General features: G+C 31.7%; 1 protein-coding gene across 2 annotated transcripts in view; it reads right to left on the minus strand.

Annotated features, from left to right (window-relative positions):
• LOC145277170 (mannose-1-phosphate guanylyltransferase catalytic subunit beta-like) overlaps positions 1-14,129 on the minus strand; it is a 66,889-nt gene extending 52,760 nt beyond the window's left edge. For both annotated transcript variants that reach the window (XR_013868119.1, XM_080128774.1), the window contains exon 1: positions 14,007-14,129. The gene's annotated coding sequence lies outside the window, so the exon portion shown is untranslated. The remainder of the gene's footprint in view (positions 1-14,006) is intronic.
• Positions 14,130-14,475: the final 346 nt, after the last annotated feature.

Here is a 14,475-nt window from a genome sequence, read left to right on the forward strand (position 1 = left end):
AAGGATGGAATACTGTTGCCACATCTGGGCAGGAGCTGCTAGAAAGGACTTGGCCTGCCTTGATAGAGTTCAAAATAGACTTCGTAGCCTCGTAGGAGATGTCCTTTTCTCTTCCTTGCAACCTTTATCTCACAGAAGAGATGTTGCGAGTTTGTCTCTGATGTATCGTTATTTTCATGGACAATGTTCGAATGAGCTTCAATCTATGGTCCCCCCTCGCCAAGCTTTCACAAGAAACACTCGTCTAGCTGTAAACACTATCAATAATTCCCCCCACTCTTTATCTGTGCCTAAACCTAAACGTAGATTCCATGAACAAAGCTTTTTTCTTAGAACTGCACGACTGTGGAACTGTCTTCCGTTTTCCTGCTTTCCGGCTGACTACAATATGGTTGTCTTCAAGTCTAACGTAAATAAGTTCTTGATGAGCCGTTCCATATAAGTTATCAACTTTACCAAATTTTCATTACTAATGATTACTATAATGTCCAATTTCTACTGTACACTCTTTAACCCTTATCCTTGAGTGGTCTCTTGGCCTTGATAATGTGGTGATGCCTATGTAAAAAAAAAAAAAAAAAAAAAAATACCATATTCAGAAAAAGGAAAGGTCTGATCAGCAGCAAGGTAGACCCTCATTATGAGAATGATGCCAAAGATATATCTTCAGTTAGAATGAAAACAGTCAGTGAACCAGTCATTGTGAATGCTGGCAAACCAGTGAGGCAAGGCGATTTTTTTTTTTGGCTCAGTTGTTGCCAAGTCAAAAGAAGCCTTTTAATTAGTGGACTAACCAGGAAGGCCACCAGATTGGGTATCAAGGAGTGGCAAGGCATAAATGACTCACACATGCATGCACACACGCAAAAAAAAAAAAAAGAAAAAAAAAAAAAAAAAAATTACAAGAAGAAACATGTTTTTTTGTTGTTTTTTTTTTTTTTTACAAGGGAGTCACGACTTATCAAGATCCGAAAGCCACACGAGGATAAGGGTTAATGAGTGTACAGTGGTCATCAGGAAAAGAAAAACTACAAATATTATTTTTATGACAACTTCATGTCACACGGTTTAAAAATCCCAGCTAATAATACCCGTTAGAAATCAAAGCACTTTGAATTTGTAAACAGTAAACACCCACAAAAGTTATTAGCCATCTTGTGAACAGCAACAACAATAATCCAGAACTTTTTTTTTATTTTTTTTTTTTATGTCCATGGTGTCTCATATGTGTGAACATGCCTGCAAAGTCAAAAAAAAAAAAACAGCACAGATCTCATTAAACATTTTTCACATTCCTGTAGTATGGAACAAATTGTTTGTATTACTTGCCGAGATATTGCATCCCTTAAAACACTGATGCTTCTAAAATTTGCCAAAACTGCACTTTATGCCTTCCTTTCATAGATGCACACACATTTTTAATGAGTTTTAGTACACCTGAGCACTGTACGCAACGTTTACATTATTATGATTCAGCCTTTATCATCTGGTTGAACTAATTCGTTCTGTCATAAATAAATGAATATAACAGCACAGAGTGGGAATTGATTCAAACACGCCAGAGTTTTGCCAGAAAATCTGTTATGCCAGAAAATCTGTTATGCCAGAAAATCTGTTCTGGCAAAAATTTACTTTCACTGTGACTTATGTTTGTGCAAAATTAAAAAAAAAAATCCAAGGTGTGTTCATTGAAAAAAGTGCAAACAAACAGACAGATGGGAGTGAATTACTAGGTCCAATCCCTCCTTCGTCAAGGGACCAAGAAAGGAACAAACCAAGTCACACATCTATCAACATTTCGTCATTATTGTAAGACTTCTTAAGTATGTGTATAAATTTCAGTATACATGTACATAACTTTTAGAGATTATTCAGAACTTTGTGCATGGTGAATATGTTAACAATATTGGGCTGTTCTGAAAATAGGCCACACTTTAACCTCATAACAAAATGGAAGAATAGTCAAGAACAAGATTGTGGAAATGCTAAAACATTTAGAGAAGCTATTCAAAAATCGTGAAGAAAGCAATTCTTTGTTTACTACAGGAATAATTTCATTTTCAGCATGTCCGCCACATTTGACAAGTGACGATTTGTGTGGTGCATATACACATATTTTTTAATGGAAATTCTTCCAGTCATGGCATGAAGCCACAATGTAAGGAGCAAAAAAAAAAAAAAAAAAAAAGAAAAGAAAGGGGCTAAAAACTAGCCAATAATAAGTATTAGATTAGGGATCTCCAAACTATGGCCCATAAGCCAAATTCGGCCCGCCAAAGTCTTTAATCCAGCTCTTATGGAAACTGTGAAAATATTCACGAAAATTTTTTTAAATAGAAACGTGTGAAAATAGTGGGGTAGCTTTTTTTGTTGTTGTTCAGAAAATGATTAAAAGAATGAAGTTTTGGAGAACCAGTTTCACTAAAAAGCAAAGCTAATCAGCAAAACAGTATAAAAACATGTTTAGATCATTTTGTTTTTTGTTTTTTTAAATAATTCTGGTCCGCATAACTCTAAAAAGCCAGCAACATGCAATTTTGAAAACTTTGGAGACTCCTGAAATAGATGAATAGATTCTAATCCAGAAAACAGCAATTCTTTCCCATTTGTTAGAGACATTCCTCATGAAATGTGAGGACAAAATAAGGGAAGTGAGAGTTACGATTGTATAAACCGTATTCCAGATAGCAATTAAATGTACCACTTTTGCGAGAATTTAATTAAGTCGAACCTTAGTTTTCCAATAAAATATTAATGCTCTGAAATACTCAGTCTGTAGTTTTGATAAAGTTATTAAAATTAATGTTGATTATATGATGATTAATTTGTTATAAATTTCTTTTCAATGTCTTTTCTGATTTTCAAATGTTTTTTATGACCGTTTTAATTTATATAGTTTTAAGTTGTTTTGGGGTTATATTTGTAATGCATACAAAAGGCCCTTTTGAAAACCTACATAAATTTGAAGTAACAAATCAAAAAAAAATTTTTTTTAATTTAAAAATCACTGGTAAATTCCAGTAAAACTTAATAAGAAATGAATAATTTAAAGTAATGTCAAAATTAAAATTTATTGATTTTTATCTGTTCATATTTACTTGCCTCCTCACGAGGGCAAAATTAGGCATAAGGGCGAGTTTTAATGTGGGAAAAATCCAGCTCTTCAAACAACAAAACAAAAATTTCCCCTGCCTTAGTCTTGCAGGATATCTTCTTCACTAACCAAGGACAGAAAGTACACAATATATGCTACATGCAAGAAAATGTCTAAGGGTGGACACACAACATATATTCACAAAAAAAAGGAGTAAAGAAAACAGAAAAAAATTTATTGAACAGATAAACAGTGAAAACAAATATTTACAAGAAAAAAAGGTGCAAGGGAGATAAATCCGGTTTTAGAATAATCTAGCTTTTACGCAACGTAAATAATAACTGAGTTTGAGAAATAATATATTATTTTGGTCAGAATATAAGATCAGAAATTCAATATTTACCAAGAGTCCAGTTCTTTGTTAGGGTGTTTGTAATTGTTTTGTTCTAATATTCTTTATGACTGGATTTTATCCCAGGAAAATTGCCCAAAGTCATAAATAGTTGAAAGGTTACCCCAAAATAGTATTCCTTCTCAGAGCTGATTTAATAACGAAAGATGGAGTTTTGTATCAGAACAGATACTACAGTTTACTCCTAACCAAAATGCCAAGAAAGGCATATAGGTTGTTATGTTGGAACGATTAATTGGAATTGAAAAGTCAAAACATTTTTGGAGTATCAAAATCAGGAAAATTCATGCCTATTTTCCAATGCCAAAACAGATTCTTTTTATTGTTTTTATTTGTTTCTTTTTGATTAAAATTTAATTTTCTATGGTTCATTATTAATGATGAAATGGTAAATGTTTAATGATTTTAAACACTAGTAAAACTAAAATCTGCATATCAGCTCCACAAGTGTATGTGTTTGTAGGTTTGGAAAAATATATGCACATATATCATGGGTTTTACAGTTATCTGATCCTCCACGCAAAAATACTCTATACTTAGACATTTCAAAATATCGGAATCAGGAATTTAGAATAAAATCGGTTATTGTATCAGAATAATATTAGAATCATCCTATCACTAGTTTGTATTTAAGTTTTGTGTTTATATAAGAATGAGTAAATTTTACTAAAAAGTTTTAAATCTTAACCAGCTCAATAAAATCATTTTAGATGTAACAGGCTCTAAATAGACTTTCAAAACAAAGAAAACTCTAACTTAATTCACTCGATAGCAGTAAAATTATCTTAACTTAAATCCCCATTAAAATCGTAGTGATATATATTTTAATGTTTTTTAAACTAAGAAATAATACATACATCTTAAGCTTATTAAGTTCAGCAATCTTGATCATGCCACTTTTGACACACTGTAATAACATTGATTTTTAATTCCATTAAATTGCAGTGATATATAGCTTGCACACTTTAAAAAAAAAATTAATTATATTTAGCTATTTTTGATGACAAAATAACTTTCAAAATAATAAAAGCAAAGCATGTTTAAACCTATTAAAAAGTATTAAAAAAAAAAAAAAGAAAGTAAAGAATGAGTTTCTTCTTCACAGACTCCAATACAAATTTTTTGACACATCATCAACAAAATCAAAATCAAGAGATTTCGCAGAGAAGCCAACAAATGAGAATAAGGGTAAAAAAAAAAAATTAAATAAATGTTACCAAAAGCAAGATACTCTTCTAGCAATTTGGGTAAGTTTTGTGTGTTTTAATATATTTAAAGCTTTTATTCAGTAAAAAAAAAAATCAAGTAGTGTCGAGTTGGTAAGTTAAACCAACAACAACAGCATGACTAACAAGAACATGCCGTTTTTTGAGTCTCATTAATCCCTTAAAACTCGAAAAATAAAGAAAATATTGATAGAACATTTATTGGATGGCTTTCTATCATTATTCTTTAATTCGACTTCACATTTTTAACAGCAAGGGAAAAAAATTGTGTCAGTATCCAAAGCAATTTTATTTATTTTTATTATTTTTATTTTATTGTAAAATAAAATCATCAGAAAAAGAATACAAAAAAAAAAATGTCTACAGTCTTGTTTTACTTCAAAAGTGTGATTTGCAGTTTTAAAATTCCTCCACTTCCTTTTTTCAATTTTTACAACATTAATGTTTTGATAAGTGCTGCTCCAAACCTTACATTCCAATCAAATGTCAGTTGAACCACGTATAATTTCATATCATTGACATATAATTTTGTTAAAAAATTTCAGTTCCAAATTTGTTGTATAAATCAAAACTTACAGTCAAAATAATTTGACTTAAGTAGAGTATACAATAGAATTACTCAACTTTGGTTTGGTTGTTTTACGGCATATCAACCCTTTTCGGATTATTTAATGCCAATTTCAGTTATTTTTGAAATAGTATTCATATTGTATCCAGTTATTTTGTAGGTTTTTATTCTTCAAGTTCTTTGTCTCTTCAATCGCTAGTTTGTAATGTTGGCTTGGTTGTTTTATAGTGGATTTTATCATTTGGTTCCCTGCCCTGCAGAACATGAATGAGTTTTACAATGGGAGAGGGAAAAGGGTTACAGTATTGATTTTTGGTACATTTTAAGTTAGGAAACCAGTCAGGAAGCAGGGTGGATAGAAAGAGAATGGGGAAATGGGAAGAAGGAAAAAGGGGACAACATTATTAAGTTTTGCAAAAGAAAGTAGAAAAACAAAAAGCATCAATGTTAGGTGCGTTTCGTCTCAGGAAGCCAATATCTTCAGACAGCCTGATCTGGTAGCACTAGCTCAACTTTAGTAGAGATAGATAAAGTCGAATACATACTCCAAATAATGCAGTTATTAATATCAGCTCAATTGTTGGTTATTAAAATCAAACAGAGCTCTGGTGCTTGTCCAGAATTTCATCATGAAAAAAAAAATATATATATATCTGTATGATGATGTCCGTAACGGGGTAGAGATAGAAAATATCATACACCAAAAATAACAAAACTGAGCAATTAGTTTTACTTTTAAATAAGAAAATCAAATTTTATGACTAAACAACGATTTCGCCACATCATCTTGAAAACATTCTGAAGGAACAAGGGGGATAACTCCAAGTAGAGATATTTAGAAAGCCAATCTATATGGGGATGAGGAGGGGGTATTGGAAAAACTCCAATTTACTTAAAAATGGTTTTCTTTATAAAATCGGTAATCTTAACTCATTGTTCTAAGGGAGGTAAATCTATTTTACTAAGAAATGTAAGCATAAATGATTTTTTTCAACTACTTTATTTAATGCAAAAAGTTTTATAACATTAAAAATTATAACAAAAAAAAAATGTAAAATGCGACGATGCTGTAATTTTTATTAAAACATTCCAGTAATTGTAAGAAAATAATTATTTTTGCAACTACTTTAGTAAAATAGAGCTACCTCCCTTAGAACAATCAGTTGTTATTCTGAATTGCCAAAACTACTTGATCAATTTACGTGATTTTTGGTGTACGATATTTTCTTTCAGTCATAGACATGAAGATGATAGAAATTTTTCTTTATTTTTGTTTGTTTTATGGGGTAGGGTGAGAGTTTTGAACAAGAGCCCCCTTATTTATATCAGTTACAAGAATTCAAACACAAAACAAATGGGAAAGGAGTGGCTGGTTACTTTTAATGCATCTAAAACCAAGTTTTTATCTTTACATCATCAGCACTGATCCTCATCTAGCATCAATTGAAATGAATGGCTCTCGTCTTGGGGAGGCCTCAAGTTTTGACAAACTTCTGGGCTTCACCTTTACTCCTGATCTGAAATGGAACATATACATCAAATCTGTTGTCTAGGCTGCTGGAGAAATGGTGGAATCCTTCTATCGATCCAGTAGATATCTCACTGCTGAAGCAATTCTCTATCTATATAAGAGCCAAGTACATCCAAGGATGGAGTATTGTTGCCACATCTGGGCAGGAGTTGCTAGAAAGGACTTGTCCTGCCTTGATAGAGTTCAAAATATACTTCATAGCCTTGTAAGAGATGTCCTTTTCTCTTCCCTGCAACCTCTATCTCACAGAAGAGATGTTGTGAGTTTGCTTTATCGTTATTTTCATGGCAAATGCTCGACTGAGCTTCAATCTATGGTCACTCCCTCGGCAAACTTCCACAAGAAACACTTGTCTAGCTGAAACACTATCAATAATTCCCCCTACTCTTTATCTGTGCCTAAACCTAAATGTAGATTCCATGAACAAAGCTTCTTTCTTAGAACTGCATGCCTGTGGAACTCTATTCCGTTTTCTTGTTTTCCAGCTGACTACAATCTGATTGTCTTCGAGTCCAACGTAAACAAGTTCTTGATGAGTCGTTCCACTTAAGTTAAAAAATTTACCAAATTTTCATTACTAACGATTACTATATTGTCCAATAGACTACTGTACACTCTTAATCCTTATCCTCGAGTGGTCACTGGGCCTTGATAAGTGGTGATGCCTATGTAAAAAAACAAAACAAAAACAATTTTACTAATTAATGTTTTTTTGTCTTCAGAATATCTCATGCCAGATACTACGATAAGAAATGAAAAGACATGCTCAAATAGTGCCTAGAAAAGTGGAAAACAGCAATTCAGAAATTGCGAGATTTCTAAAAGCCACCAGTGATGGTTTTCGGTGTTGTTAGCAGTGAAGGGCACACCATGTCGCCTCATTTTTTTCACACAAGGCATTACAGTCAATACAGATGCCTATGTTAAGACTCTTCAAACCATTGTTAAGCCTTGAATAGACAATGTAGCTAATGAAAGGGCCTATTAATTTATTTAATAAGATTCGGCATACTCCCATAAAGCTCTCCAAATCCAAAATTAGATGGCTAAGAATTTTCATGATCATGTCACACCAAACTTATGGCCTCTTAACTCACCAGGCCATAATCCTTTGGATTATTACATGTGTGGCGTTGTTGAAAAGGAAGTTAATAAACATCCTCATAACACCAAATCCTCTCTAATGGAAGTAATAACCCGAGCAATGGAACACATAAACAAAAACCACCTGATCAAAGCTTACAGTTGCTTTCGAACTGGAATTGAGTCAGTGATAAAAGCCGAGGGAGAATATATACAAAATAAAATGTAGATTAATATTATATTTCTTTGTTTTGTTACAAGAAATTGTAAATTTCAATGATTTAAACAGTTTTATTTTCTGTTTTTGTAAATGTTTAAGATAGCTTACACACCCTGTATATAGAAGCAGATAGCTTACACACCCTGTATATAGAAGCAGATAGCTTACACACCCTGTATATAGTAGCCGAAAAAGGTGCATATGCAAATTAGGAGGTGTTTTATGAGAAGAAAAGGGGGGGGGGAATGCACCATGTGATCGGCAGAAACAAAGAAAATAGACATGCAAAGTCACAGGCGAGAAATGGCTGGCTAATGTCAATGTGAGGTCTGAGAAGAAAAGTGTACGCTGGACAAGATGGACGATAGCGAGAGACATTTTAAATGGTGTCGAAACGGGAAAGTAACAGTAATAAAAACTTTTGGTAAAAAAAAAAGAAAAAATGCCAATCCGGATTTTTATTTATTTCTTTTGTTTTAGACTGCAACGTTACAATTTGTCTAATTCAAACGACTATTCTCATCTTAGTAACCTGCACAATGGATAAAAGTGCTGGTTAGAATCGGTTTTAAATGGCAGTCTCCTGGAGATTGAAGGTTCAATCTTAACTATAGTCAATGATAACTACGAATAACATCATTAACACTTCTACTTGGGCATAGTTAACAGAACGAGAACACTATCCCAAGTATTAAATAAAGGGTTCAGTTAAAAATTCCATAACGTTCTCGAGTTTGACAAGGATTCACAAACTCCAAAGGATGCATCTGGAGAAGGTCATAGGTTATGTTGGCCAAAACGTTGTGAGATTACCAAACAAGATTAATAGTTTGAATATTAAAACTGATAATCTATTAAAACTGTAAAGTTGAGTTTTTTTCTCCTCACTCTTTTTCTATTTAAGAATTATTAAAATGAACTTAAATTAGTTAACCTTCATGCAAATTACTTAACCTTCTCATGAGGGTGGATTCTGGACAAGTACCTAATAGAACAATGTGTAGCAATTAAACTAACTCCGAGTGTAGGTAGGTTAGGTAAATTGTTAAAAGTTAGTTGACTTAATTAATTTGATGAAATATGTCAATTATTCATTGATTCAATCAACAGTAGCAAGAAATGTTTTGATCTGTGCGAAGCTTGATCACCAGATGAAAATATTTAATAAGCTATAAAATAAGAAATGTTGATTGAATTCCTTTTTACAAAAGTGGTTATCATTTTACAGCCAACGTGTAAGGAAATTATGTGGGGGGAAAATTAAACAAATTTTGGTGTGTATTTAGAATTACACTTCTTAAAAAAAAAAAAAAATTACAGAAAAAAATCTTTATGATGTATGTATGTTCGACCCGGAACGACAATGTCATTCTGAAAATCACATAAATTGAGCAAGTAGTTTTTTTTTAGTAAAATTTTGCTTTAAGGCCCATCGCACGTTCATATCGAATAATATATATATATATATATACATATATATATATATATATATATATATATATATATACATATATATATATATATATATTTTTTTGTGTGTGTAGATTTAGGTGTGCTAAAAACGAATCTGTTAATCATTTCCATCGCAGAGAAATAGTTTTCATGATATGAAGAAATTACTTTTTCAAAAAGTGGGTGATCACATTTCCATGTAAACTCAACTTAAAATGAGCACCTACTTTCTGGCAACCTAGTGGGAGGGGGGCATGTTTTTGTTTGTTTATTGGCTAAAAGGTTTTTTAGTTTTTTTTCTGCTTTCATCTTTCATTAAAGACACGAGGAAATTGAAAAATAAAGAAAAATCTGTATACAGATACGTGTAATTCCTTATGTTATCAGTGGTGACCATTTCTGTACACATAAGCGTACAATATTTCTGCTGCAAAGAAGTAGTTTTCTGGATATTAAGCAATGTAATTCCTTATGTTACCAGTGGTGACCATTTCTAAACACGCGTGCATATTTTTACCGCAAACAAGTAGTTTTCCAGATATTAAGCCATGTAATTCTATGTGTTATCAATGGTGGCCATTTCTGTCCATGCGTGCACTTGCACGTACATTCATCTAAATTTAAAGTGTTCACCAAAGATTACTACACTATGTGAGAAGGAAGTTTGGTACATGAGTGCACATTTTATGTCCTTCATTTATGCGCTCGCGCGTAGTGTAAACAAAGGCTGTGAAATGGCAGAAAATAGTCCCAGTGTTCAGAGATTAATACCATGCAAACGGTAAATTTGCGACGGAAACGGTTATTATATTCTTTTAAAGCACACCAAAATCTACAAAAAAAAAAAAAAAAAAAAAAAAAAATATTTTTCTATACGAATGTGAGACAGGCCTTAAAGTAAAGTAATACCGTTTTTTAAATAAAAAAAATAAAAATTTACGATTTTTAGCAATTTTAATACTAAATGCATCCATTATAAGGCTGATTTTGATCTCGATTGTTTGAATTGAGTTGTCTGCCCCATATTTATTCAACATGGCCGATCAAAATCCTATGTCTTGTTTTATCATATTTGATTTTTTGGCACTTTATGAGGAGTGTGGACCCTGTGCAAACGTTTGCTTTCCAAGAATCGCTCCCTTAGCAGACATGCAGTGGCCTATTTAGCCATTGAATTACGTCAAGTTCAAATTAGAATCAACATCGGACTTATATCTAAACTAAATTTCTTTAACTTTTTTTGTAAAATATTTCATTTCACAACTACATTTCTTGGTGCAAGTCTATAAATGGTCCACAAGTAATCTTTTTTACTATAAAAATCTGAAAAAAATCTTTATAATGTACGTACTTGTCACTGCATGAAAATGTCATATTCCAAAAGCCACGTAAATCGATCAAGTAGTTTTGTTTTTTTTTTTATTTAAGAAAATCGAATATTATGAGACATTTTAGCGAAGAAAAACTTCACGCCATCTTATTTTTGAATGATACACTGCTAGCGACACCTATTGGGAGTGTTTGGAATATAAGTCAGCAAGGGGCAGACAATCGACTGTCCACGCTATAGAAAAAAAAACTTGGAAAATTAAGACACTTATAAGTTTTTGAGGATGTTGAAAACGAAAATAACGTTTAAAATTCCAGCAAACGAGTTAGTTTCCAAGATATGAAGAATTTTACGTAAATTGAGCACCCACACGTTGACGACGCTCCTCCAACAAAAATTCGGCAAATGTGTATTTCAGCGGCGTAAATTCAAGTTTTACACTAGTGGTGGCCATAAAGTAGGTGATCATTATACGTTAAATTATTATAGAAAAGTGATCCCCCCCCCCACTTTCTTTAAACTAACATTTCTTCATATCTTGGAAACTACTCGTTTGCTGGAATTTTAAACGTTATTTTCGTTTTCAACATCCTCAAAAACTTATAAATGTCTTAATTTTCCAAGTTTTTTTTTTTTTTTCTATAGTGTGGAAAATCGATTGTTTGCCCCCTGCTTATCTTATATTCCAAACATTCCCAATAGGTGTCGCTAGCAGTATATCATTCAAAAACGAGATGGCATGAATTTTTTCTTCGATAAAATGTCTCATAATATTTGATTTTCTTAAATAAAAATTAAAAAAAAACTGGGTTTGTATTACTGTACACATAGATTCGAAAATGTTGTCAAAAAACAAATATATAACAAATAAATGTTATCAAAGGCAAGGTAAGTTACTTTTCTACCTAACTGGATATATTTTTCGCGTTTTTATTTAATGTAACATGTTTATTCAGCTCGAAAACCATACAGTGTTTACCGATGTATTGGAAAATTCAAGATGGCACCTCTTTAACACGGTAAGTTTGGGAAAAGATGTTATAAATAAAAAACTAGACAAAATACTGTTAAAAACTCCCTCGATATATGTTACCATGACATAGATTGACATATATTCGGCGGGTTTTTAGTAGTATTTTGTCTAGTTTTTTTTTTTTTTTTTTTTTTTATAACACCTTTTCCCAAACTTACCGTGTTAAAGAGAGAGTCAGGCGCCATCTTGACACCCATTTTTTAAATATTACTTCTGTTAATTTTCTTCTGACATTTTAAAGCTTGAAGGAAATTGAAAGTAAAAGTCTTTGAATAAAAATAGCTCTACGTGGAAAACGAAAACTCATGAGTGTAAGTTAATATTCAAATTTATGAATATTTTCTTTTAGCGAAAAGTTGTTTAGTTTTTTCGAAACTTTATTGCAAAATAAAGCTAGTCCAATTCTATTGTTCAAATAAAAGTCAGTTTATAGTAAGGAATCTAACTACTCCCAACGAGGGCACTTTGGACAGATGCAAAATTTACCATAATCGACATTCCCTGATGAGGCCGCTTTATCGAAAATAGACTAATCTTCCTTTCCGAAGAAGGAGATAAGACTTGGGAGAATGGTATCCTGAAAAAACAAAAACATACTTCATTTTAAGGCTGAGCCGTGGCCTTCGCAAAAACCACGCCCACGAGCGCCTGTGTCATGAAAGTATGGGTATTATCGTGACCATCGTCATACCCTCGCCTGTTTGTTGGGAGGGGAGCTAAATGGTCCTCACTTACGAACTTAGTCAAATACTTTTCCTTCCACGTGTTATTTTAATAATTTGCTTTTTTAAAACTTAAAGTTATATATGAATTCTTTCGGGGATTTTTACCGATCGGATACGAATTCAGAAAATAATATTATTATAAACACACAGTCATAGAGGAAGAAAAAGAGAAGTGTCTATATAGTTGCCCCACCTCCGAGGGAAAAATTAGCACCCTGGATTGGAACAAAACTAAAACTTGCCTTAGTCAAGAAAGATTTCGCCTCTATCTGAGGACAGAATATATACGTACTAACTACATTTTGATCCTAACTCTAAGACCGGACAGAAAAAGTATTGACTTTTTTTCTTTTTTTTTTTTTTTTTTTTTTTTTCGCGGAAAACATTCAACAAAATGGTTGTCAAGTATTACTTGACAACTGATAAGTAAACATATTTTTACACTCGCTATGTTAAACTTCTAATTTCATTAAAAGTTGTCTACGTGACATTTTATTTATATTTGTCACCAATTAATGTTATTTTCTGTTTCCCCTTAAAATGCTAATATTAAGAATACAGTGTAACCCTGATATAAGAGACCCGATTAGGGGGGAGGGTCTTTTGTATCCGGGTTACACTGTAATAATAATAATAATAATAATAATAATAACAACAACAACAACACACCGTTCAAGACTGAATAAATAGTATCAAATTTACAATTAATATTTTTATGGCTGTTAAAGCAAAGAAATGTCAAAATAGTGCTTTTTTTACGTACGGGGCACTTCGTGCACGTCACTAACATTTTTACGTGTTTACTGTCACTCTTTATAACACATCGACAGTAATAAAAGCCTTCTGCTTTTAACATTTCAACTCAATTATTCGAAGATCAAAAGTATTTGGAAAAGTTTTAATTAACTATTTATTTTTATTGTACTTAAAACATTACTTTTTTTTTCTTCTTTTTTTTTAACATATACCAACAACACCGGGAGATAACGAGTGATGTAATAAAATGTTTTGATCAATGAAATTAAAAATAATATGAGAATAAACCCAATCTAGGATTAAATAAATTCAAGATAAAAACAGAAAAACATTGACCGATCTTAAAAAACAAATAATAAATTATTGTAATTACATGTTGTTAACACGGTATTATTTATTTTAGTCTGCTACCGATTTTTTTTTTTTTTTTCTGGAGCCGGCAGGCAGCTTACGATCGTATTTTTTTTTTTTTTTAATATATGTAAATAAGGAATATAACACGAATAATCAGTTTCGATCAATTAAGTCTCATTCTATTTTTTGTTTTACATAAAATATTTTATAAGACTAACTTACCCTTAATTGCGTATCGTAAAAAGAAAGTGGTTACGTGCGGTCTACAAAGAAACTGAGTCAATTCAAGATTGCCACGAGTACTAAATTGGGTCCACATCGAGGCTTCATGTAGTTGCATTGTTCACGTATAGAGGGCGACACTTGTACACAGTTATCTGCCGCTTGCTAAAAGCTGACTGGCTTGATTTTAAAAGTAAGGAAACTGATGAAACTCGGTATTTTCAAATTTTGGTTATTTAATAATAAAATAAGGTCTTTTATCGAATTCATAGCTTATATTCTATCTGGAAATAACTTTTCACACTTGGAGTTAAGATTTTAATTTTTTTTCAAGACACAATTAAATTAAAGATAATATATCTTTAATTTAATTAAATTAATTTATTTTTTACTTTTTCTTTAATTTAAAAATTTTTTTAAAATTTATTTTTTTACTTTTTTTAAATCTAATTAAATTAAAGATAATGCA

This window comes from Euprymna scolopes, chromosome 1, assembly GCF_053919585.1.
Source record: "Euprymna scolopes isolate OS-2025 chromosome 1, ASM5391958v1, whole genome shotgun sequence".
Lineage (NCBI taxonomy): Eukaryota > Metazoa > Mollusca > Cephalopoda > Sepiida > Sepiolidae > Euprymna > Euprymna scolopes.